The following is a 23,417-nucleotide window of genomic DNA, read 5'->3' on the forward strand; positions in this document are numbered from 1 at the left end:
CTGTTTGGCAAGTCAGCTAGCATTTTTGTCCCCCATATTCTATATACTAGCAGGCCACTTCATTTCTCTACATTCATAACACTGTCACCAAATGTGTGAGGGCCCCCCTCACACCTACTAATTTCTCCAACACCAGCTAGGCATACTACAGTTCAGTTTTGACGCTAAGTACTCGGAATTAGTGCAGGCCCCACAGGTTAATATCTCAGTCTTACAGAACTGCCCCCAGTTTCAACACCAATCACAAGTCCTAGGTTGTCACCTGTACTTCTGATCAAATTGGGATTCCCACAACCCCCTCGTCAGGTTTGATAATTTTCTGTAGTGGCTCACAAAACTCAGAGAAACATTAGCTGACATTTAGAAGTTTATTTTTTAGAGTATGATAAGGGATACAGACAAACAGCAAGATGAAGAAGTGCATAAGGTGAATTCTGGAAGGGTCCTGAGCACTGGAGCTTCTGTCCCCAAGGAATTTGGGATGCGTCACCCTCCTAGCCCTTGGAAAAGGGAATGGCTACCCACTCCAGTATTCTTTCCTGGAGAATTCCAAGAACAGAGGAGCTTGGAGGGTTACATCCATAAGCTACAGTCCATGGGGTAGGACACAACTGAGCAACTAACACACACGCACAGCTTCCCAACACCTCAGTGTTGTTTGCCAACCCAGAAACATTCTGAATGCTATAGTTTAGGAATTTTTATAGCAACTGCTGCATGTAGACATGATAGATTATTAATTCAATATCCAACCCCTCTTCTCTCCCCAGATGATAGGAGGTGAGGACATTTCCAAGCCTCTAATCATGATTTGGACCTTCTGGTGACCATCCTGCATTGTAAGTAAGACACTCCTAGCATGCTTATTACTCAGGAAATTGGAAAGGCTTTTGGAGCTTTGTGTCAGCAACCAGGAGCAAAGACCAAATATGTATATCTTTTTTTATGTCACAGAACCCCAATAACTCTTTTAAAAATTCTCACAACTTCCAAAATGCCTTTTATGGGATCTGTCCCTATTGAGAACCACTGTCCTACAGTGAAGATCACCAGAAGAATCCTACATATGCACACAGAGCCCTGATTAACTTTTAGTGATTGAATCAAACCTTAACAAACAGCTAAAGATTCACAGTGAATACCAGAATCACTGGGAATACCAGACCACCTGACCTGCCTCTTGAGAAATCTGTATGCAGGTCAGGAAGCAACAGTTAGCACTGGACATGGAACAACAGACTGGTTCCAAATAGGAAAAGGAGTACCTCAAGGCTATATATTGTCACCCTGCTTATTTAACATCTATGCAGAGTACGTCATGGGAAACGCTGGACTGGAAGAAACACAAGCTGGAATCAAGATTTCTGGGAGAAATATCAATAACCTCAGATATGCAGATGACCCCACCCTCATGGCAGAAAGTGAAGAGGAACTAAAAAGCCTCTTGATGAGAGTGAAAGTGGAGAGTGAAAAAGTTGGCTTAAAGCTCAACATTCAGAAAATGAAGATCATGGCATCCAGTCCCATCACTTCATGGGAAATAGATAGGGAAACTGTGGAAACAGTGGCAGATTTTATTTTTCTGGGCTCCAAAATCACTGCAGATGGTGACTGCAGCCATGAAATTAAAAGACGCTTACTCCTTGGAAGAAAAGTTATGACCAACCTAGATAGCATATTCAAAAGCAGAGACTACTTTGCCAACTAAGGTCCGTCTAGTCAAGGCTATGGTTTTTCCTGTGGTCATGTATGGATGTGAGAGTTGGACTGTGAAGAAGGCTGAGCGCCAAATAATTGATGCATTTGAACTGTGGTGTTGGAGAAGACTCTTGAAGGTCCCTTGGACTGCAAGGAGATCCAACCAGTCCATTCTGAAGGAGATCAGCCCTGGGATTTCTTTGGAAGGACTGATGCTAAAGCTGAAACTCCAGTACTTTGGCCACCTCATGTGAAGAGTCAACTCATTGGAAAAGACTCTGATTCTGGGAGGGATTGGGGGCAGGAGAAGAAGGGGCTGACAGAGGATGAGATGGCTGGATGGCATCACGGACTCGATGGACGTGAGTGTGAGTGAACTCCGGGAGTTGGTGATGGACAGGGAGGCCTGGCGTGCTGCAATTCATGGGGTCGCAACAAGTCGGACACGACTGAGCGACTGAACTGAACTGAACTGAAAGATTCACAGACATTTGAAAAAGATCCTCAAGGTGAAAAACAACAATGAGAACAAGTGGAATTCTAGAAATAGAAAACAGAAAATTGAGAAAGGAAGATATCCATCAAGCAAATAATTTATGAACAATTTTTTGACCAAAAGACTTGAGTTTCAAGATTAAAAGAGCTCATTGAATGCCAGTACAAAGAAACAGTCCACATCATGATAACATTTCAGAACATCGGGGATGAACAGAGGTTTCTAAAGTGAAAGAAAAAGTTACATCAAAATAACTATAAATAAGAAGGGCCATTCCTCCGCTGTAATATAAGGAACTAGAAAATATGGAACAATGTGTTCAAAATTCTAAGGGGGGAAAAAACATTTTCAGTCCATTCCATACCCAGTTGAATTATCTATCAGCTATGAAGAAAAAGGAAAATTCAGGCTTGAAAAGTCTCAAAAGACTTTTCTCCCATGTATTTTTTTTTTCAAGAAGCTATTTGAAAATGTGATCCATGAAAAATGAGGTAGTTAATAAACCCCAAAAGAGAAAGTCATGTCATCTAGGTATCAGACTCAGACACAGGCCTGAGAATAAGACATTTGCTTGGATCAAGATAATGGAGGCAGAAAAGTTGTCTGAAAGTTATCTGAGAAGTTATCTGATACATTTAACTATATGAACAATTGTGTTAAGAATCCGACTATTAGAACCAAGACATTTAAGCAAAAGAGGGCAGAGGGGTGGAGGAGCAATTGTTAACCCTAATAATGTCAAAATGTTTACAGGAAAGGAGGAATAAATAGTTTTTGGCTTTGCAATGAACAGTATTTATATAGTCATAATAATTATAATACTGGAAATGGATTTAACCAAGAATTTGAGTACTGGCAAAAAGAAGGAATTAGCAGGAAAGCAATATCCATTTAACTAATGAGAAAGCCCATAGTTAAGTCATCCACCCAGTTACATATATGCATATCCACAGAAAAATAGAGATAAAGAGTAAAGAAAAGAAAGAACTAAAAAATAAAGTTAACTGGACAAGGGTAGCTGTTTTTCCTTAAGAGACTTTTGGAATAATTTAATATTTAAAGCTATATGTTTCTAGATAAAAGTAAAAACTAATTTCAAGAAATTAATATGGCCATGGTAGAAGTAGTCTGGAGGGCTTCCCTGGTGGTCCAGTGGTTGAGAATCCCCCTGTCGATGCAGGGAACATGGGTTCCTTCCCTAGTCTGGGGAGGATTTCCCACATACCGTGGGACACCTGAGCCTGTGCACCACAGCTACTGAGCACAAGCTCTGGAGACCACAAGCTGCGACTACCGAACCTGCTCTCTGCAGCCAGAGAAATGGCTCGTGCACAGCCAAAATGAAATGGACAATTTTTTAAAAAATAACAATTTGGAAACTTATTTTGTTTTGTTCTGTGTGGGTTTTTGGTTTTTGATTCTTTTTTTCTGTGCTGGTCTTGGATGCTGCCCAGGCTTTCTCTAGTTTTGGTGGATGGGGAGGGCAGCGGGGAGCTACCCTTCCTTGTGATGTGCAGGCTTCTATTTGCAATGGCTTCTCCTGTTCAGGAATACAGGCTCTCGTCTCAGGGGCTCAGTAGCTACAGTACACAGGCTTAGTTGCTCCTCAGCATGTGAAATTTTCTCAGACCAGGGGTTGAACCAGTGTCCTCTGCATTGGCAGGTGGATTGTTAACCGCTGGACCACCAGAGAAGTCCTGGAAACTTTTGAAAGTAGGAGAATCTGCTGCATTCTGACACTAAATGTATTCATTAAGTTACTCTGTCTCATTACAGGGCAAAATAGATCAGCCTCTTTGAATAGGGAAATCAATGACTCCTATTTAGAAAAGGACCACAGGGAAGGAGTTTGGGAAGAACCCTGCTGTACGCACCTGCTATGACCATAATCCTGCTCTCTTATTCAGTGTTTTGCCAAGTTGCCAGGAGCAGAAAATTGCTTTCTTTACCACATAGAGCAACAAGAAAGAAACAAGTGGTTTGATAACACAGACTGATAAATGTCTCACTCAGGGGAGGCCTGGGCCTCCCAAAAGTTATAAATTACAACTTTGATGGCACTTATCAGGGTTCCTGAAGTTGCAACTGGGACATGGAGAAACCACAAAAGACTGGTGTTTTCTTCAAATACAAAGAAAGATCTGGAGTCAGTTTAAACAAAGATTCCCATCTATTGAAGCAGATTGGTAAGAAAAAAGTCTGAGATGTGGCTACCTCTTTAAATCTTGCTCTAAATTGCAGGTTGCCTTTCATGCATAAGATTAGAGATTTAAGATTAGAAATTGTCCAATTGCTGTTCAGTTTTAATGGAGAGTTTTATTTTGGTAGGAAAAAAAGCAAATGGACTGAGTGGGGTGCTATAGTTTGTGACTCCGTTAGCCATACTTAGGAAAAACCTGTCTGCCACGATTCAAATGGATGTCAGCTCTACCTGGACTACAGAACTGGTGTGTAAAAAGAGACAGCATCTTATGGCCTCACCATCCTGTTTCTGGGACTTCATGAGAAATGGTACTTTCTTTTGGGGGCCTATAGGCCACCTCAAGCCAGATCTGAAGATTTGTACATGTTGGTTCATCACAAATTCTGATTGAGGCATTGATTTGGTTCCGAGAAAAGAATGGATTATATCCCAGTGTGCTTTAATAAATATTCCATTAAGAAACTGAATTTTTAGTAAGAGAAGTTGAAAAACCTATGAATTAGAGATTTTAGGCAATCATTTCTGAAAATGTTTTTACCAAGTTCTGGTTGGTTTTTCATTACATGTTTATTAAGTAGACCCTAAAGACGAAAAGATAGACATAGGACATAATCAGCATGTGTGAGTGTACTGTTGGGGCCCAGGGCAGACCACCCCAAAACATGTCTCATTGGCATATTATTTTTGAATTAAAGTTACTTAAGAAATGGATTACGCAAGAGGGACACTTTGACCTTCCTTTCTGTCTCCCTGAAAGTAGGAAATAAATCTCCCATATGAAAAGTGCCCTCCCTATACTAAGAGGTAGAAAGTGAAAGTGAAGTCGCTCAGTCATGTCCGACTCTTTGTGACCCCGTGGACTCCGGCCCACCAGGCTCCTCCATCCATGGGATCCTCCAGGCAAGAGTACTGGAGTGGGGTGCCATTTCCTTCTCCAAAAGGTAGGACATCCTTATGACCAGAGACAAGGAATTCAAAGCCAAGAAGCCTATGTAGACAAACTTATTACTTATTTACTAATCTTTCACCCAAGCCCAAACTTTGCTTAAATTCCTAACTAATTAAGCACCCAAACCTAAGTTTCTTCCTCCTGCCAATTCCTCTCAAATTTATTGTTTCTTGTCTAAAAAGTATAAAAGCTGTCTTCTTTGGCTACTTCTTAGGTCCCATTTCAACGAAACCTCCATGAATGTGAATTAAACTCATCTCTTCTTCTTCTGTTAATCTCTCTTGTGTCAATTTTATTATTAGTTCAGCCACAAGAACTCAAAAGGGATAGAGGGGGAAACTTATTTCTTCCTGATGGTACCCTGGGTAGAAGAAGCAGCTTCAAGCTGTCAGAGGTGTCTTACACAGGTTTCGGCATCCTTTTGGGATGTAGGAACTACCATCTCTAACTGCAGAGTTCTCAGCTCTCCAGGTAAGCTCTGGCAAAGTTTCCCTTCACGACCGAGGAAATACGGAGTTTTCCTGGACTCTGGCTACAGAAGTCTGGCTGTTAAGCAGGAAATAGTCACTTGGGCATTGTGGGTAAGATAGGATGTCAGTACACGGCTGTCCACACCAGCAATCCTTGCATAGTTGTGGTGGACTTCATGAGGATAAGAACACATGAGAAGGAAAGCTCTGCCTCATTCCCCCTGTTTCCTGCCTTTCAACTTCCTCTAGTAGTAAAATGCTGGCCATACAACTTTCCCCACTCTTCAAGAAACCAAATACTATTTCACTACTGCAGATACTAGCTACCATTCATGAAGTGGTTACTATGTGCCAGGCACATGCCTCATTTCCCTGTAACAACCTCACAAGAAGAGAGGTGCCATTTTCCAGATAAGGAAGCAGAGGCTTTAAGAGGTAGTAACATGCTAACGATCATGTAGTGCTGGCATTCAAATGTATACAGTTTGAGCAGATATCCTATTTCTATTTAGTTTTGTATAAATAAACTTGAGTTGGGTTTTTTGTCACTTACAACCAGAGTGTTATCCAGTAGGGATGATTAATGTGACACTGTACATCAACCATGGCAAAACATGAAGCCACCAAGCCCCAAGACAGACAGGCACTGAGTCTCAGAATCTTCTGGAACTGGAGCTTCACATGCTTCAGGGCTTCACTCCTCATTTCCATTCTTGGTTTCTTCCATTGACTGGTTGATGGTATGTTAGAGTAGGGGGATTATTTCTGAGATTTCAAGTAATTTTTTATCTAGTCTAATATTTGTCTTTTTATTTTCTACACTGAATGTGTATCTCTTACATAGTTTTTTAAAAGTATGAGGAAAACAAAATCAAAAGGAACTTCTGAATGCTAATTACTCATCACCACTTAATTGCTCATGATCCCAGAAATATATATATAATACATATAAATATAAATATATACAGACTCCCGCATGCCAGAAGAGTGGATTTAAATGTGGTTGGATAAAATGTTGATTGGTCCATTATTTTTCTCTCTCTCTCATTTTCTCTTTCCCTTTTTCTTTCACCGCAACTTAAGGGGTAGCCTGCTCTACTTCAAGGGAGGTATGTGGTAGGAAGGACAGAAAATAAATATCGTATGCAAAATACTTTCCTTTCTGGCTTTTACTTCCAAAAAGGTAAAGGCCAGAAAGAGAAGAGGAATTGTGGGTAGAAGCAGAATATGTAGACGAACCATGAACAGAAAATGATCTCAACAGTAAGAAAAGACTCACAGGGAGAAGAGTAGCAAATTGATAGTCTCAGAGTAATGACACCAAAGATTAAGCTTTTTTTTCTAACATTAAATAATTATCTAAAAATTTTAAAAACAACTCTTTTAGTAATTCATACACCAATGAATATAAAAGTAGAGGTGGAAAGTACTGATACAAGACAATAGTTAACATCAACAAGAGTCCCCTAAACAGGCACCTCCACCAAAAACTTTTAGAAAGTCTGAAGTGAGGAAAAAGTCACTGAATCAAGGATCTGGAGTTATTCCTTCTTTGAAGCCACTCCTTTAATTTTAAGCTCTCTAGAGACAGAGATGAAACAAGGAGTAAAGTTCTGTGAAGATATTTTTAGTACTCTGTTTTCTTAAAAGCTTAAGGGAATTGGCACATTCATGTTTCTTATGTGTAAATGGTCTGTCCTGGTTTCTTTTTTCAGCTTCTGGATCTCATTCACCAAGGGTCAGTGAGCTGGATGTTCCATCGGTGTGATCCAAAATTCTTCCCTACTAGCCTTTTCCCTTCCATCTGGGGATTAGCCCAGGCCCATGGGTAAATCATATCTTTCTGCCAGGTAAATAACCCACTGCTCAAACTCAGAAAAGACTGCAGGGCTGGGAGTTGGGGGTAAAGAAAGGGCAAGATCTTACCACCTGATTCAGTTTTCTGGTTGTTTCAAATTTTTCTTACATAAACTTTTTATCATGGAATAATTTTAGATGTACCAAAAAGTTGCAAACATAATATAGAGAATTGGTCTATACCTTTCATCCAGTTTTACCAAATGTTAACATTTTATATTATATAATACATTTGTCAAAGCTAAGAAAATAGTATTAGCACATTTTGATTGAATAGACTTTATTCAGATTTTACCAGCTTTTCCTCTAATATCATTTTTCTGTTCCAGGATCCAATTCAGGATATTATATTGCAATTTGTAATTCATTATTTCAAATTTTAATTGTATAAAATTAACACATATTCATGGTTTAAAAAGTCAAAAGCTTGTATACCACTTAAAACAAAGAAAAGCAATCTACCCAAACCTTCCTCACCTCAAGTTCCTTTCTCCCAAAGGTAAACAATTTTATCTTTCTCTCCCTTTCATCCTCCCTTCCTTCAATCCAATCACACTGACCTGTGGACTGTTCCTTGAACATGCCAAGCCTACTTTCATTTTAAGGCCAAGTCTTTACTCAAATATCTTCTTCCCAAAGAACTCTACCATGACTACCCTATTTAAACTTGTAACACTCATGCACTCCCAATCACTCTTACTTTGCCTTCTTCTTTCCTTTTTTCTATAACACTGTTGTTTATTATGCACATTGCTTATTCTCTCTCTCTACTAGAAGATAAGCTCTATGGAGGCAGAAATATTACCACTGATGAATTTTAAACACCTAGAACAGTGCTTGGCATACAGTAGTCACTCAAATCTTTGTTCAATAATTGAATGAATAAATGAATATTGAGAGAAAAGGAAGCAAGTAGGGAGATCTAAGCTTGTTTCTCCTCCAGTTCTGCAATATTCTTCTTGTTCCCATGTTGACAGAGACTAACATGGAGCCAGCTGGCAAGGGAAAATTGTGGTGTGCAGGGTTCTAGTCCCAGCATTACAGAGCAAAGTGCAGAAGGGTGGGTTCAAAGCTAAGACACAATCATGTAATAACTGGCATGTGTACACACACACACACACACACACACACACACACACACACTTATCTTGCCCTAATGCTTACAATATAGCATACATTTCTATTTTTGGTTAAATCAATGTTTATCAATTATGTTATGGTTAGTATATACTATTGTTTACAGCTGAGTCATGTACTGTGCATGATAACATTTCCTTTCTTATACAACTTTCTCCTTTTCTTGAATTTAATAATTATCTTATCTTTCTGTGTTCTCAATTTTATCCCCAAAATTCTTCCATAAAACTATATAAAACTCTTCTCAAAACAAACACAATTGGTCTATGAGCCCAATTCTTTTCTTGACCACATCCTTCTTGTCCTCCTACCTTATATCTTCATCTATTTAGTTTCTTTATTTCTGTGGTTAAGTCTTCCCATAAGAGCCTGTGAGTGTGTGTGTGTGTGTGTGTGTGAGAGAGAGAGAGAGAGAGAGTCTTTTAATACAATAGTCCACAAAATCAAATGTATCAGATGATTCATTAGTACTTTAAATTTCTTTCCTCCCAGAGTCCTATACCCTGCTCCAGGTTGGCTGTTGCTTGATTGTTATGCTGGAACTTTCCTTTCTGTCATCCTGAATGTCTTCTCACTTATGTTGAATCCTCTATATTTTAAATTCTAGGCTGCTTCTTCTTGGTTTAATTGTTTTCCGAGACTCGCATCTTGCAGAATCTTCCTGAGAAAGTATGGCATGGGAGATAAGTGTTTGTCTGAATTGGCCTAGTCTCGGTCTTGATAGATAGTTTGTCTGGGTAAGAAAATTAAAGTTGAAAACTATTTTCCCCAGAATAATGAAGGTAATGTTCCATTATCTTCTATTTTCCAAGTTGCAGTTGAAACGTCCTATGTTATTCCACCTCCCAGTCCTTTATATGTGATCTATTTTTCCTTCTTGTACTCCTCTCCAGAAAGGCTTTGGTGGGTTGGTTGGTTGTATCTTTGATGATCACGACTATTTACTCACGTGTGAAAATAAGAAACCAAAAGTCTGATCAGTGTGTGTGGATGGAACATGTTGAAAACTAGCTTTTTTTTTTTTTTTTTTTTAATAAATCCATTCTGTCAGTATTTCTTTTTGGACTGGTCAGTTTCTCCAGATAGAAATAATTTAGTTTTTAATTTTAGATATTTATGATGATTGGAGAGCCTGCTAAGTATATGGAGTCTCACTTAATGGCACTCTTCTCAGTATAGTACTCTGCTCTGCCCTCTGCCCTCTGCCCTCTGCCCTCTGCCCTCTGCACCTGAGTTCTCAACTCCAGAGCTTCTTTGCCACAGTCTCTGCAGAAAATATATTTGCTCCAGTTCCCTGTCAATCAATAACTGCTTGGTTGTGTGTAGTAGGGAAGATGATAGGAAGCCTACGGGTTTTATTCAGTCCTCTTGTCTGAGGTCATACCCTGAACCATTTCTTGTTTTCTACCACTGTGTGTCCCTGAGCATATCATGTTGAGGCCCTCATTTTTCCCTCTGAACTCTGAGGATCTTTGAGACACATGTGTTCTCTAAGGTCTTCTCAGCCCTCTCCTACGGACCTTCACAAGGTAGAGCTCTCTGCCCAGCAAGCAGCACAGATAAGAATCTACAGGAGGCCAAGAAAGGGGTGGTAACAGTAAGACAGAGTTGTAGGGAGACGTCAAAGAAAAGATGGGACTTGAGAAGGACTAGAGACAGTTGGAGAAGTAGGTCACAAGAGAGAACCTCGTCAGGTGGTCCAACATGAAGATGTATTGGGGCAGAATTGTCAGCAATTTTGGGGCCTGGTAAATAGACAAAGGATTCTAGAGGATTGTGAAGTTGGAGAGTAAATTGTGTCATCAGATTGTGACGAATTTTATTCTCTTCTCTAAATCAGTTGTTCTGATGATTAAAATTATCTGGAGATCTTTGAAAAAAAATGCTCAGTTCAGTTCAGTCTCTCAGTTGTTTCCAACTCTTTGTGATCCCATGAATCGCAGCAAGCCAGGCCTCCCTGTCCATCACCTACTGCTGGAGTCTACCCAAACCCATGTCTATTGAGTCGGTGATGCCACCCAGCCATCTCATCCTCTGTTGTCCCCTTCTCCTCCTGCCTTCAATCTTTCCCAGCATCAGGGTCTCTTCAAATGAGTCATCTCTTCACATCAGGTGGCCAAAGTATTAGAGTTTCAGCTTCAACATCAGCCCTTCCAGTGAACACCCAGGACTGATCTCCTTTAGGATGGACTAGTTGGATCTCCTTGCAGCAGTCCAAGGGACTCTCAAAAGTCTTCTCCAGCACCACAGTTCAAAAGCATCAATTCTTCAGTGCTCAGCTTTCTTTATAATCCAACTCTCACATCCATACATGACCACTGGAAAAACAATAGCCTTGACTAGACGGACCTTTGTTGGCAAAGTAATACATCTGCTTTTTAATATGCTGTCTAGGTTGGTCATAACTTTCCTTCCAAGGAGTAAGCATCTTTTAATTTCATGGCTGCAATCACCATCTGCAGTGATTTTGAAGCCTCCAAAAATAAAGTCAGCCACTGTTTCCCCATCTATTTGCCATGAAGTAATGAGACCGGATGCCATGATCTTAATTTTCTGAATATTGAGCTTTAAGCCAACTTTTTCACTCACCTGTTTCACTTTCATCAAGAGGCTCTTTAGTTCTTCTTCAATTTCTGCCATAAGGGGGGTGTCATCTGTATATCTGAGGTCATTGATAATTCTCCCAGCAATCTTGATTCCAGCTTGTGCTTCCTCCAGCCCAGTGTTTCTCATGATGTACTCTGCATATAAGTTAAATAAGCAGGGTGATAATACACAGCCTAGACCTTATAAATCAAAATGTTAGAGGGTCGAGCCCAAGAACCTGTATTTCTCTAAACTTGCCACTTGACTCTGCCAAACCAGAAAGTTTGGAACCATTTCTTCAGGCAATGAGCCATGGATGGTTTGTAATCAAGAAATGACTGGGGATTCTAGAAAAGATGAACTTGATGAACCATATGCAATGTAGACTGGAGTTGAGGAACAAGAGACAAGGAATCATTGGAAACAATTTCAATTCCCCCAGCAGAAGGTCACGAGGGCCTACAGAAGGGAGGTGGGTAGGGAGAGAGAAAAAATGGAGTGTGCCAATTCATCTGTTATGGTAAAATTTGTTCCCCGCCCCCCATTCACATGTTGATGTCCTAGCCCCTGGTACCTCAGAATGTGACCTCATTTGGAATTAGGGTCATTGCAGATGTAATTAGTTAAGTCAGGATGGTATTATTAGGGTGGGGCCTAATCTGACATGATGTGTTCTTATAAAAAGGGGAAATTTGATCACTGGCACAGACACACATAGAGGGAAGATGGTATGAAGAGAAATAGGGAAAAGATGGCTAATTACAGACCAAGGAGAGAGGCCTAGACACATTCTTCCTTCATCCCTTGTAAGGAACCAATCCTGCCAACACCATGATCTTGGTCTTTTAGCTTCCAGAACTATGAGACAGTAAATTTCTGTTTAAGCCACCCAGTTTGTTTTACTTGGTTATGGCAGTACTAGCAAAGCAAAACATACCATCTTTTTGGAAACATATTCCTGACTTCAGGGTACTTCTCCTTCACTGTTTCATGAGCAATGATTCCCCAAAGCCACACGCAGAGAGGACTAGAAGCAGTGGTTCCATGTACAAGATCCTCTTCTACCTGAAGAGTGAGTGGGGGTGGCTTTTCTGGGTCATTGGTCAGTTATTCCCAGAACCCACCTGCAAAGTCAAAGAACCAACTCTAGTGATTGGAAATTGCTGGGCAGAAATGCCCATTCTCCCCACTTGAGAAAGTAATCAGTGCCAAGACTTTCAGATAGCGGGTAAACCACAGAGGAGAAAGGAAACTCATCTCTATGGAGCCATTAACATCTCACTGGTGGCTCATTCAGAAAGAATCAGAGCTGCAACGGTGGAACAACCTACAAAAAAAGGTAAACCCTGGCTCTGTAATTTTATAACTTGGCCTTTGCTGAAGTAGCTATCCCTCTTGGCTAGACAAAGAATTTCCAAGAACTCTATATATCAACATCCATGGCATGAGGAGCATGGACAGGCAAGGCTACCAGAGAGATCCTGGCCTCCAGCCAATCAGTGCTGCCATTGCTAACATCGTTGGCCCCATTGGCCCTTTCATCTGCCAGTGTTCTCAACACCAACCCTCACTGTAGGTCGGTCACTGGACATCTGCTCTCTTCAGAGCTGCCAAGTTTTGCTAGAGAAAGTATTACAACCATTCCACAGGACCTGATAAACATTCCACTTCCCAACCACATCTGGGCCCTCCCTGCTTTCACACCTATCCACCCAAAATCGACTTCCTGTTGCTTCTCTTCCAGACCTTGCACCATGGAAATATCATCAGCAAAATCTATACTGTGGATTTCTTCAGAAAAGAAATTCAAGGAACAACAGAAGAGGTAAAGAGGTAGCTTTAAAAAGGTTTATGAGCTAGAGTAACCAACTGCAGTGTGTAAACTGCAATTTAATAACTAAATTTAAATAAACTAAAAACAAATTTAAATAAACTAAAAAAAGTATTATAAGACAATTGACAAATAGTGAATGCTGAATATTTGGTAATCTAAGGAATTATTGATGGTTTTTAAGTGTGATAATGTTTATGTTTAAAGGACATTTATTTTAGAGATACCTGTTGAAATATTCATAGATGATATGACTGCTTCAAAGTAATGAAGTGGGAGGAGCATGTGGGGGTGCATATGAAACAGATTGGCCATGTACTAATAATGTTGAAGCTGAATGAGTCAGGTTCATTAAAATATTTTCTCAGCTTCTGTGAATGCTTGGAAGTTTTCCATCATTAAATGCTTTTTTAAAAAAGAAGATTCATCTATACAACATTCAAAATTCATTAAAAATGAATTCCAATTTTTGCTTCACTTTTTCAATAAAGTACACAAGGAATCACATTGTTTAAGAACTGGAAATATCAGCGCAAAAATCTGAAGACTTATGTGTCTCCTCCAAGTCCCACTAACTCAAGCCATGTCTCTCTTCTCTGATTCCCTCTCAAACTCTCTGCCCTACCTGGACTCATCTGCCTTTTTCACCACCCTTTCCCTCTTGCATCTTCCTGCCCTCTTCCTGATCTTCCCTGATCCTTCATGCAAGTAGCTCCAAGCCCTTTTCAATCTAGTCTTCTGAACTCTTTCCAGTTCTCACCGGTACATATACCCTGATTAGCTCAACAAGAGCAGAAGAGCCTGGCAGAAGATACAGGAAAGCACTCCAATATATGTTAATATTTTATTCATGTAAAAAAGTAGTGAAGACTAAATAAAATTAGGATGTTATATATAGTTTGTGTCCTCTCTCTCAAACTTATTTTATCTATGTATTTATTGCTTAATATTATATTATAAGCACTTTCCCAAATCCTTAAGCTTTCTTAGAAAACTTGGATTTTTTCATGTCCACAGAATATTCCACCATATGTATTTATCTCATTCTTTTGTTAGATCCAGTGATCCCTTAGTTGCCAAAGCATTCAGTCCTTTTTTTCTTTGACTTTCCACAGTACATTACTGATTATCCTTCTGCCTTGAAATTTTCCACCATTTGCTTTTGTAAAGTCCCCTTGGTCTCCCTTCTCCCTGAAGCCCTACATCAAGTCAGGGAGAGAGGCTTTATCCTAGCTGTTGGCTAGAGATTGGCTTTGAAAGACATACTTCTGCTCTTTATCACTGTTAGCAGTTTTCTAGGACTGCCCTAACAGACTGGGAGGCATCAACAATAGAAATGTCTTTCACAATTCTGGAGGCTAGAAGGCTGACATCAAGGGGTCATCAGGGTTGTTTTCTCCAAAAGCCTCTTTCCCTGGCCCTACACCCTCAGCCCTAACCTCTTTCCAGTGTTCCAGACCTGCATCTCCCCTGCCTATTGTGCATGACCACCAAAATATAGTCCAATATAGAATCCCCAACTCCACTGACCAACCTCAGGGGGCCATCTTCAACTAGCCCTGCTGCCTCCTTGTGCCTGCCCATGTTGCTGCCACTTCCTCAGGGTTCAGCTTGATGCCTCAGAGTCACTGTCCACTCTTTCCTTTACCCTCCACTTCACCGAGTGACAAGCCCTACAGAAACCTGTCTGAGATATTTCCCACAACAGTTTCTTATGTCTCATTCTCACTGCTCCACTCAGACTTTGAATTTTCATCTCCCACTTGCATTCACCACCTACTTAATCTTTTATCTTCTATTTCTGTTCTCTCCAATCTATGTTATATCCAATCACCATATTAACCTTCCTAAAGTTTGGCTTTCAGTGCGTGGCTTACCTGTTCAATAATCTTCAGCAGCTCCACATTACTTACCAAACTGAGTTTTGATGTTTAAGGCCCAATTTAATATGACATGCCAAATAACATCCCCAATCTTGTCTTTCACTTCCTCCCACACACATCTTGGAGGGGGAATAGTATAGCTCCAGAGTCAGAACCCAACCTAGTGCTTTGGCCTTGGGTAAATTATCTTAAGCCTCTGCTTCACCATCCGCAAAATAGGAGTATTTGCAGCACTTACCTCCTGTGTTATTGGGAGGATAGGATGAGATAAAGCACACAAAGCATAGAATCAGGCATAAACAACCATCAGACATCGTTACTATTATGACATCACTGCAATCAAACTGAACCTCTTGGTCTCCCCAGACAAGTTTTGAGATTTATCTTTCATCCCCTACTTTTGCTCATACTGTTCCCTTGCCTGCTGTTTTTACCCCGTCTTCACCTTCTGAAATCCTATGCAAGGCCCTGCTCAGATGCTCTTTCTCTGAGCTTTTCCTCAACCACAAGCTTTAAGAGCTTTATCCTTACCCCTCTCACCTTGGCTTACAATACTTTTAAGGCATTTACACCACCTTCTGGTAAGCTATGTGAATGCTTTATCTTCCTACAAATTAAGACAGTGCATGTCTTCCTTATATTTAATAACCTCTACACAGCCCAGCACAAGGTCTGTCACAGAGCTGAAACTCAGGAAACTTTAATCCAAAGTTTAAGTGGATGATATTTCCTGTTTCTCAACCATAAAGTTGCATCCCGATACCTGTTTATTAATCAAATATTTACTAAGCATCCTATTAATCTTATTAATACCTCTTATTAAGTCTAGGATTAATGAATATGGTTCTTGCCCTATCAAAACTTACAGCCTAGTTCAGAAGATTATGCTTTCAGAAATAAAACTGAGAACAAGTCAAGGCAATATTTAGCAATGTGTTTAATCAACTGTAATCAAATTTCACAACATATAATCCAGACAGTTTCCTGGGTGGTCAAGCTAGAGAGGAGTCTTTGAAGGAGTCAGAAAGTGGGGAGGGGAGAGACAAAGACAGAAATCTTCACTAGAAGGTTGAGCTCACTGGAAGGCAGATGAATTCAGACAGAGAAAGTAGAAGGAGGAGTAATTTTACAACAGAATTATTATTATACCTGCTTTATCGGGGAGGGAGATAAGCTAATTGGAATATGATACCTAACTAAGTTAATGATTCTTTGCTATGAAGTATCAGTAGATGACAATGGATACCAGCTACAGTGTTCACATACAGTAATTATCATAACTATAAACACCAGGGATTCGCATTTACCGGTCAGAGGTCCATGTGAGTAATGGGAATTTCCCAAACCTGTAGCTGAATAAAAATAGCTACAGTTTCTGAGGAGTCAACTTTGATTGAAGAAGTTTTTGAGTTTTTTGCCTTTTTTATTTTAAGGCTCTAAGTTGCTATTCAGATTACTAAAGTCACCTGTGCTTCATCCAACAGAAGAAGGTTTGCAGGGAAGTCAGACTTCCCCCGCTACATCACATCCATATGGTCTTAAGTAAAGGTGGGCTCCCTGAGAGTTCAGCTGGTAAAGAATCCTCCTGCATTGCAGGAGACCTGGGTTTGATTCCAGCTGGGAAGATGCCTTGGAGAAGGGAAAGGCTACCCACTCCAGGATTCTGGCCTGGAGAATTCCATGAACCTTATAGTCCATGGGGCTGCACAGAGTTGGACACGACTGAGCGACTTTCACTCACACACTCAAAGACTTGAGCCAGTTGTGAGTTAGGAGATGCAAGGTGAGGAATCCTAGGAAGAAAACTATTGTCCTAAAAGATCTCCCCCAAAAGCCTGTCCACAAGCCTGAAGCAACACCATAATTATACCCCATGCAGTTGCAACCAGTTCTTTCCTTCCCGAGGAAGGCCACATTTAGTCGCCCATCTTTTGGTTTAGATGTGATTAGCATTCATTTGAGAGGAGGAAAGAGGACGTAGAGACTGAGGATGAGTCCCTGCCAGGAAAATTGGGAACAAAATAACTGGGAAAAGGGGGAAATAACTTGGTAAAGGGAAAAGCCTCCTGTCCTGAGACGACTGAGCCCGGGGCGCTTCCTCCGCTCTGCGGGCGCCTGCAGTAAGTGGGGAGGCCTGGCGGCCGAGCCCGCCGGCGCGCAGCCCCCAGACGCGCCGAGCGGCAGCCTGTGCCCTGGGCGGGGAGCACGTGAGGGGGCGGCTGGCCCGCACTGGTCCGGGTAGCAGAGGATGCATTTCTGTCCGGTCTTACGAAGTGGGAACGGCCGGCCTTGGCGCTGCAGTTTGGCCGCAAAGAGACTGATATCCACGCAGGATATTACTCAGCTCCCTTACCCACCGCGACTTTCGCAAAGGCTTCCTTGTGGGCCGGGCAGAGGATGCTGCGCCTGCCCTCCCTGGGCCCGCCCCGCACTGCACGTCTCCGGGGCCCACAAGGCCTGCTCACCGGGAGTTTCAAGTTCAGCCAGACGGGAGGAGTTTAAATGAATGACATGTTTCATCCGAAGTCAGAATTCATGGGTCTTATTTCTGTATCTAACTCCTTTCTCATCTTCAGTTTTCTGTGTCATGAACTCCGCAGCCCGCAGCGTCCTAACCAGACCAAGACCGGCGCTGCCACCTGCGGGTGAAAGAACTCGAGCGGCCAGCCGACTGTGTTGGGTGGCCAGTGACTGGAAGGAGGATTTCAAGACAGGATAGAGTATATTCCAGATTACTGGAACTGCTGCTGCTGCTGCTGCTAAGTCGCTTCAGTCGTGTCCGACTCTGTGCGACCCCAGGGACAGCAGCCCACCAGGCTCCCCTGTCCCTGGTATTCTCCAGGCAAGAACACTGGAGTGGGCTGCCATTTCCTTCTCCAATGCAGGAAAGTGAAAAGTGAAAGTGAAGTCGCTCAGTCCTGTCTGACTCTTAGCGACCCCATGGACTGCAGCCCACCAGGCTCCTCCATCCATGGGATTTACTACTGACGTTTAAACATATTATTTCCAAAGAGTACAACAGTTGGCAGAAGACTTGGTCTAGGCTCCACGGGTCCTCTGGAGGTTTCTCTTTGGTTTCTTTTTCCGTTTTGTGGATTTAGAAGGGGATTGATATTTGCACAAGTGCAGCTTAGGACAATAAGACAGATGTTCACCACCAAAGCATGTAATGGATCCACATAGGTCAGAGCTGGCGAGTTACTAATGCCACCTCCATGATGTCACTGTGATTTCCATCACAGTTGGCTCTGCCCTGCCTAAATTGCTCAGGATGCCCCCTATGACATACCAGTGGTCATCATCTAGGTAGTCCACAGCCCAGTGGGTTAGCTCATTGCCCTGTATTCTGGGCCATAGTGACTCTTTCTTCAGACACCCTGATAGTATGATTTTGAAAGTGAATGAATATTTTAAAAATAATTTTAGAACCATTCTATTAGAGTGGTGGTTAAGAGTATAGACCCTGAGGTCAAGCTGCCTGGTTTAAATCCTGACTCAAACTTTTAAGCTTCCTGGCCTTGACAGAGTCACTTATTCTCTCTCTGCCTTACTTTCCCTGTCTACTAAATGGAAGTGATAATACAGTCCTCATAGAATTGTTGCGCGTTTTAGATGAGATCATGCACATGAGTGCATGCAGTGAGTCTACTAAAAAAGAGGATGTGCTCTAAGCTCAGATCACTCAAGTGTGTGTTCAGGCTTTGACACTTGCTCGTTTGGGGGATATGGGATAAGTTACCTCACTTCTCTGTGCCTTGGGTTTATCATCTGTAAAGTAGATATGATAACAGCATTATCTCACAAATTATTTATGAGAATTAAATTAAATAGGTCTACTATGGTTCTTACACAATAAGAACTCAAATGTCAGTCTGTTAAACCGGAACTAGATGTTGCTATATTCAGCATTTTGTTGCTTGGGAGATTCTGGCTTTTAAATGCCCATATAAACAATTTCGCATTTGTTCATCATTTTACAGTTGTCTTCAGTACAATTGTATGTATTCTTTCCATTGCCTTGGGTGGTAGATGTCCTCATCCCCATTTTATAGATGAATAAACTGAGGCTCAGAGTGGTTTAGTGACATACCTGTGTCATACAGCAAGTAGGCCAGAATAAACACCCAGCTCTTCTCTCCCCAAGATCAGGGCTCTACTTACTGTATCACTCTTGCCTTTATAATTCTTCTAAATGTGATGAGTACATATATTATGTTTTAACTGTTTGTCAAATATCTATGCAGTGCCTTCAGTTTTTCAAGTTTTAGTAACTTCCTAAAACCAGACCTCCAAATTTTAAGGAAATTGGGAGAAATAAGTGTATTATTAATAATTGAGCCCAATCCCTCACACTCCCTTTTTGAAATGCTCCCCTACAGAGCTGAAATTGCTTCTTTCTTCTTTTTTCTTCCCTGCAGACTGAGAGCTCTGTGAAACTCAAGACTGAACATGTCGGTTCAATTTTCTTTCTGTAAAAAAGAAATACAGAGAAGAAACTCTTTGCACTGAAAGGAGTCAGGAAACAAAATGAAATTTCTTTAAACTCTCAATAGTAGGTCCATCCCAGTCTATAGGGAAAGAGATTAGGGATAGATTTAATAATTGGGAGCCAAATACTTCATTGAAGATCTTTCTTTCCTGGTTAGTAAAGTAATAATAACAAGGAACAATTATCAAATGTCAACCATGAGCAGGTGCTAAACTAAGCATGTTACATGTATAAGCGCCATTCACATTCTGCAGCAACCCTACATGCGAGTACTTTCGTTATCATCATTTTACTGATAAAGAAGCAGTCTGAGAAAGAACTTGGGTTTGCCAGCATCACACAACTAGTAAGTAAAGTAGCAGAAAAGGAACTTGAACCCAGGTCTGTCTAACAGTAAGAGAAGAGGCTCTACCCTCTGCCTGGCCTGCCCCCCAAGAAGGAGCAGGGCAGCTGCTGCCAGGCTTGCACAGGGAAGCTGACTCGTGTGGAGCAACAGATGGGGGGAGTGAGTGCACACTCCCTACCACAACCATCTCATTCCTTCTCTTTGATTTAGTCTCCACCTCCAGTGGCCAGGGTTTATACCAGAGTCATCTTCTTTGGCTCCTTCCCTGGTTGTGCCTGGCATTCCTGGCCCTGGCTCATGCCCCAGAGCACTCTCTCCCCTAGTTCCTGGCAGCAGTGTCAGGGATCAGCAAAGCCCTTCGTGTGACACAGGGCTACTCGCCTTCCCAGTGAACAGCACCTATGTCTCCAGAGAGTGGTTTCGATGACATCCGCCCGCCCAGAACTTGTCTTTCCTTCCACAAGTCCCGAGGGCCCAGCTCACAGGGAGCAGCTGCTCCTTGCAGCTCGCCAAACATTTCTACTCAATTCATGCAGTTCTGAGCCTCCCCATTCTCTTCCCATGCCCCTGTTTGTTCCTACTCATCAGGATCTCCCAGGGCCAGATCTTTTTATGACTGATGGCACAGCCAATTTGTTTATGGGATTTGATTTCCAAATAATCAACAGCTCCAGTAATTTCAACAATAACTGCACAAGTAGCCCCAGACGATTCATGGCTTCTGGTCTCAAAATTTTTTTTTAATTTTTCGAAGGTTGTTTAGAATTCCAAGCTCATTTTCATGTGATATCTGGTTCTAGTCTGCCAAATCCGTGGCAGACTATAAAAACCATCTATCACACACTGAACATCTGTAGTGGAAGTCAATGGAAAACTGAACACCTCTACAGGACTTGAGGAAAAGCAAGTACAACAAAGGAGGGAAAGAAGATGAGGATTCTGAGAGGTTAAACTTCTGAGGAACTTCAGATGCAATAGGAAAAAGAGTTTCCTAGCTCCCTGATGCGGAGGGACAAGAGGAGACCTTGTTGAAAAGCAGATTCCAGGGCCCCTCCCCCGGGTCTGATATAGGGCAAGAACTCTCAGGGTCAACAGAGAATTCTTCCAATGCAGGAGGTTCATGGAAAACACTCAGAGAAAGACTCACTGCAGGACCAAAAACACCTGCTGAGTCACCCTCGAGGGAGGGGACTCCTGGAGCAAGGAGAGAGAGAAGGGCTTCCTGGGGAAAGCGTTCAGAAAGAACAATCAGGAAAGAGGAGAGGCGGTAGTGTGCTACAGATGAGAACGAGGTCAAGACCCCCAGAGGCCATATCATGAAGGGATCTAAAAGTTCAGTTCAGTTCAGTTTCTCAGTCGCATCCTACTCTGTGACCCCATGGCTGCAGCACTCCAGGCTTCCCTGTCCATTGCCAACTCACAAAGCTTACTCAAACTCATGACCATCGAGTTGGTGATGCCATCCAGCCATCTCATCCTCTGTCGTCCCCTTCTCCTTCTGCCTTCAATCTTTCCCAGCATCAGGGTCTTTTCCAGTAAGTCAGTTCTTCCCATCAGGTGGCCAAAGTATTGGAACTTCAACTTCAACATCAGTCCTTCCCATGAATATTCAGGACTGATTTCCTTTAGACTAGTTTGATCTTCTTGCAGTCCAAGGAACTCTCAAGAGTCTTCTCCAACACCACAGTTCAAAAGCATCATTCTTCAGCATTCAGCTTGCTTTATTGTCCAACTCTCACATCCATACATGACCACTGGAAAAACCATAGCTTTGGCTAGACGAACCTTTGTGGCAAACTAATGTCTCTGCTTTTTAATATGCTGTCTAGGTTGGTCATAGCTTTTCTTCCAAGGAGCAAGCATCTTTTAATTTCTTGGCTGCAGTCACCATCTGCAGTGATTTTGAAGCCCAAGAAAATAAAATCTCTCACTGTTTTCATTGTTTCCCCATCTATTTGCCAAGAAGTAATAGGATCAGATGCCACGATCTTAGTTTTCTGAATGTTGAGTTTTAAGCCAGCTTTTTCACTCTCCTCTTTCACTTTCATCAAGGGACTCTTTAGTGCCTCTTCACTTTCTGCCATAAGGGTGGTGTCATCTGCATATCTGAGGTTATTGATATTTCTCCTGGCAATATTGATTCCAGCTTGTGCTTCATCCAGCCCAGCATGTCTCATGATGTACTCTGCATGTAAGTTAAATAAGCAAGGTAACAATATACAGCCTTGATGTACTCCTTTCCCAATTTGGAACCAGTCCGTTGTTCAATGTCCAGTTCTAACTGTTGCTTCTTGACCTGCATACAGGTTTCTCAGGAGACAGGTAAGGTGGTCTGGTGTTCCCATCTCTTGAAGAATTTTCCACAGTTTGTTGTGATCCACACAGTCAAAGGTTTTAGTGTAGTCAGTGAAGTAGAAGTAGATGTCTTTCTGGAATTCCCTTGTTTTTCTCTCTCTCTCTTTTTTTTTTTTTTTTTTTTTGTCTCCTGTCAATATTTTTATTTTTTTAGTTAATTTATTTTAATTGGAGGATATTACAATATTGTGACAGTTTTTGCCATCCGTCAACATGAATTGGCCACAGGTACACATGCGTCCCCTCCCATCTTGAACTCCCCTCCCATCTCCTTCCCCACCTTATCCCTCTGGGTTGTCCCAGAGCACCAACTTTGGGTGCCCTGCTTCACACATCAAACTTGCACTGGCCATCTGCTTTACATATAGTAATGTATGATCCAACAGATGTTGGCAATTTGATCTCTGGTTCCTCTGCCTTTTCTATAAATCTAGCTTGTACATCTGGAAGTTCTCGGTTCATGTACCATTGAAGCCTAGCTTGAAGGATTTTGAGGATTACCTCACTAGCATGTGAGATGAGTGCAATTGTGCAGTAGTTTGAACATTCTTTGCATTGCCCTTCTTTGGAATTGGAATGAAACTGATCTTTTCCAGTCCTGTGGCCACTGCTGAGTTTTCCAAATTTGCTGACATATTGAGTGCAGCACTTTCACAGCATCATCTTTCAGGATTTGAAATAGCTCAGCTGGAATTCCATCACCTCCACTAACTTTGTTCATGACAATGCTTCCTAAGTTCCACTTGACTTCACCTTCCAGGATGTCTGGCTCTAGGTGAGTGACAATACCATCATGTTTATCTGGGTCATTAAGACCTTTTTTGTGCAGTTCTTCTGTGTATGTTGCCACCTCTTAATATCTTCTGCTTCTGTTAGGTCCAAACTGTTTCTGTCCTTTATTGTGTCCATCTTTGCAAGAAATGTTCCCTTGGTATCTCTAATTTTCTTGAAGAGATCTCTAGTCTTTCCCAGTCTATTGATTCCCTCTATTTCTTTGCATTGTTCAGTTAAGAAGGCTTTTGTATCTCTCCTTGCTATCCTCTGGAACTCTGCATTCAGATGGGTATATCTTTCCTTTTCTCCTTTGCCTTTCACTTCTCATTTTTTCTCAGCTATT

Source organism: Capra hircus, chromosome 11 (assembly GCF_001704415.2).
Source record: "Capra hircus breed San Clemente chromosome 11, ASM170441v1, whole genome shotgun sequence".
NCBI classification, from domain to species: domain Eukaryota; kingdom Metazoa; phylum Chordata; class Mammalia; order Artiodactyla; family Bovidae; genus Capra; species Capra hircus.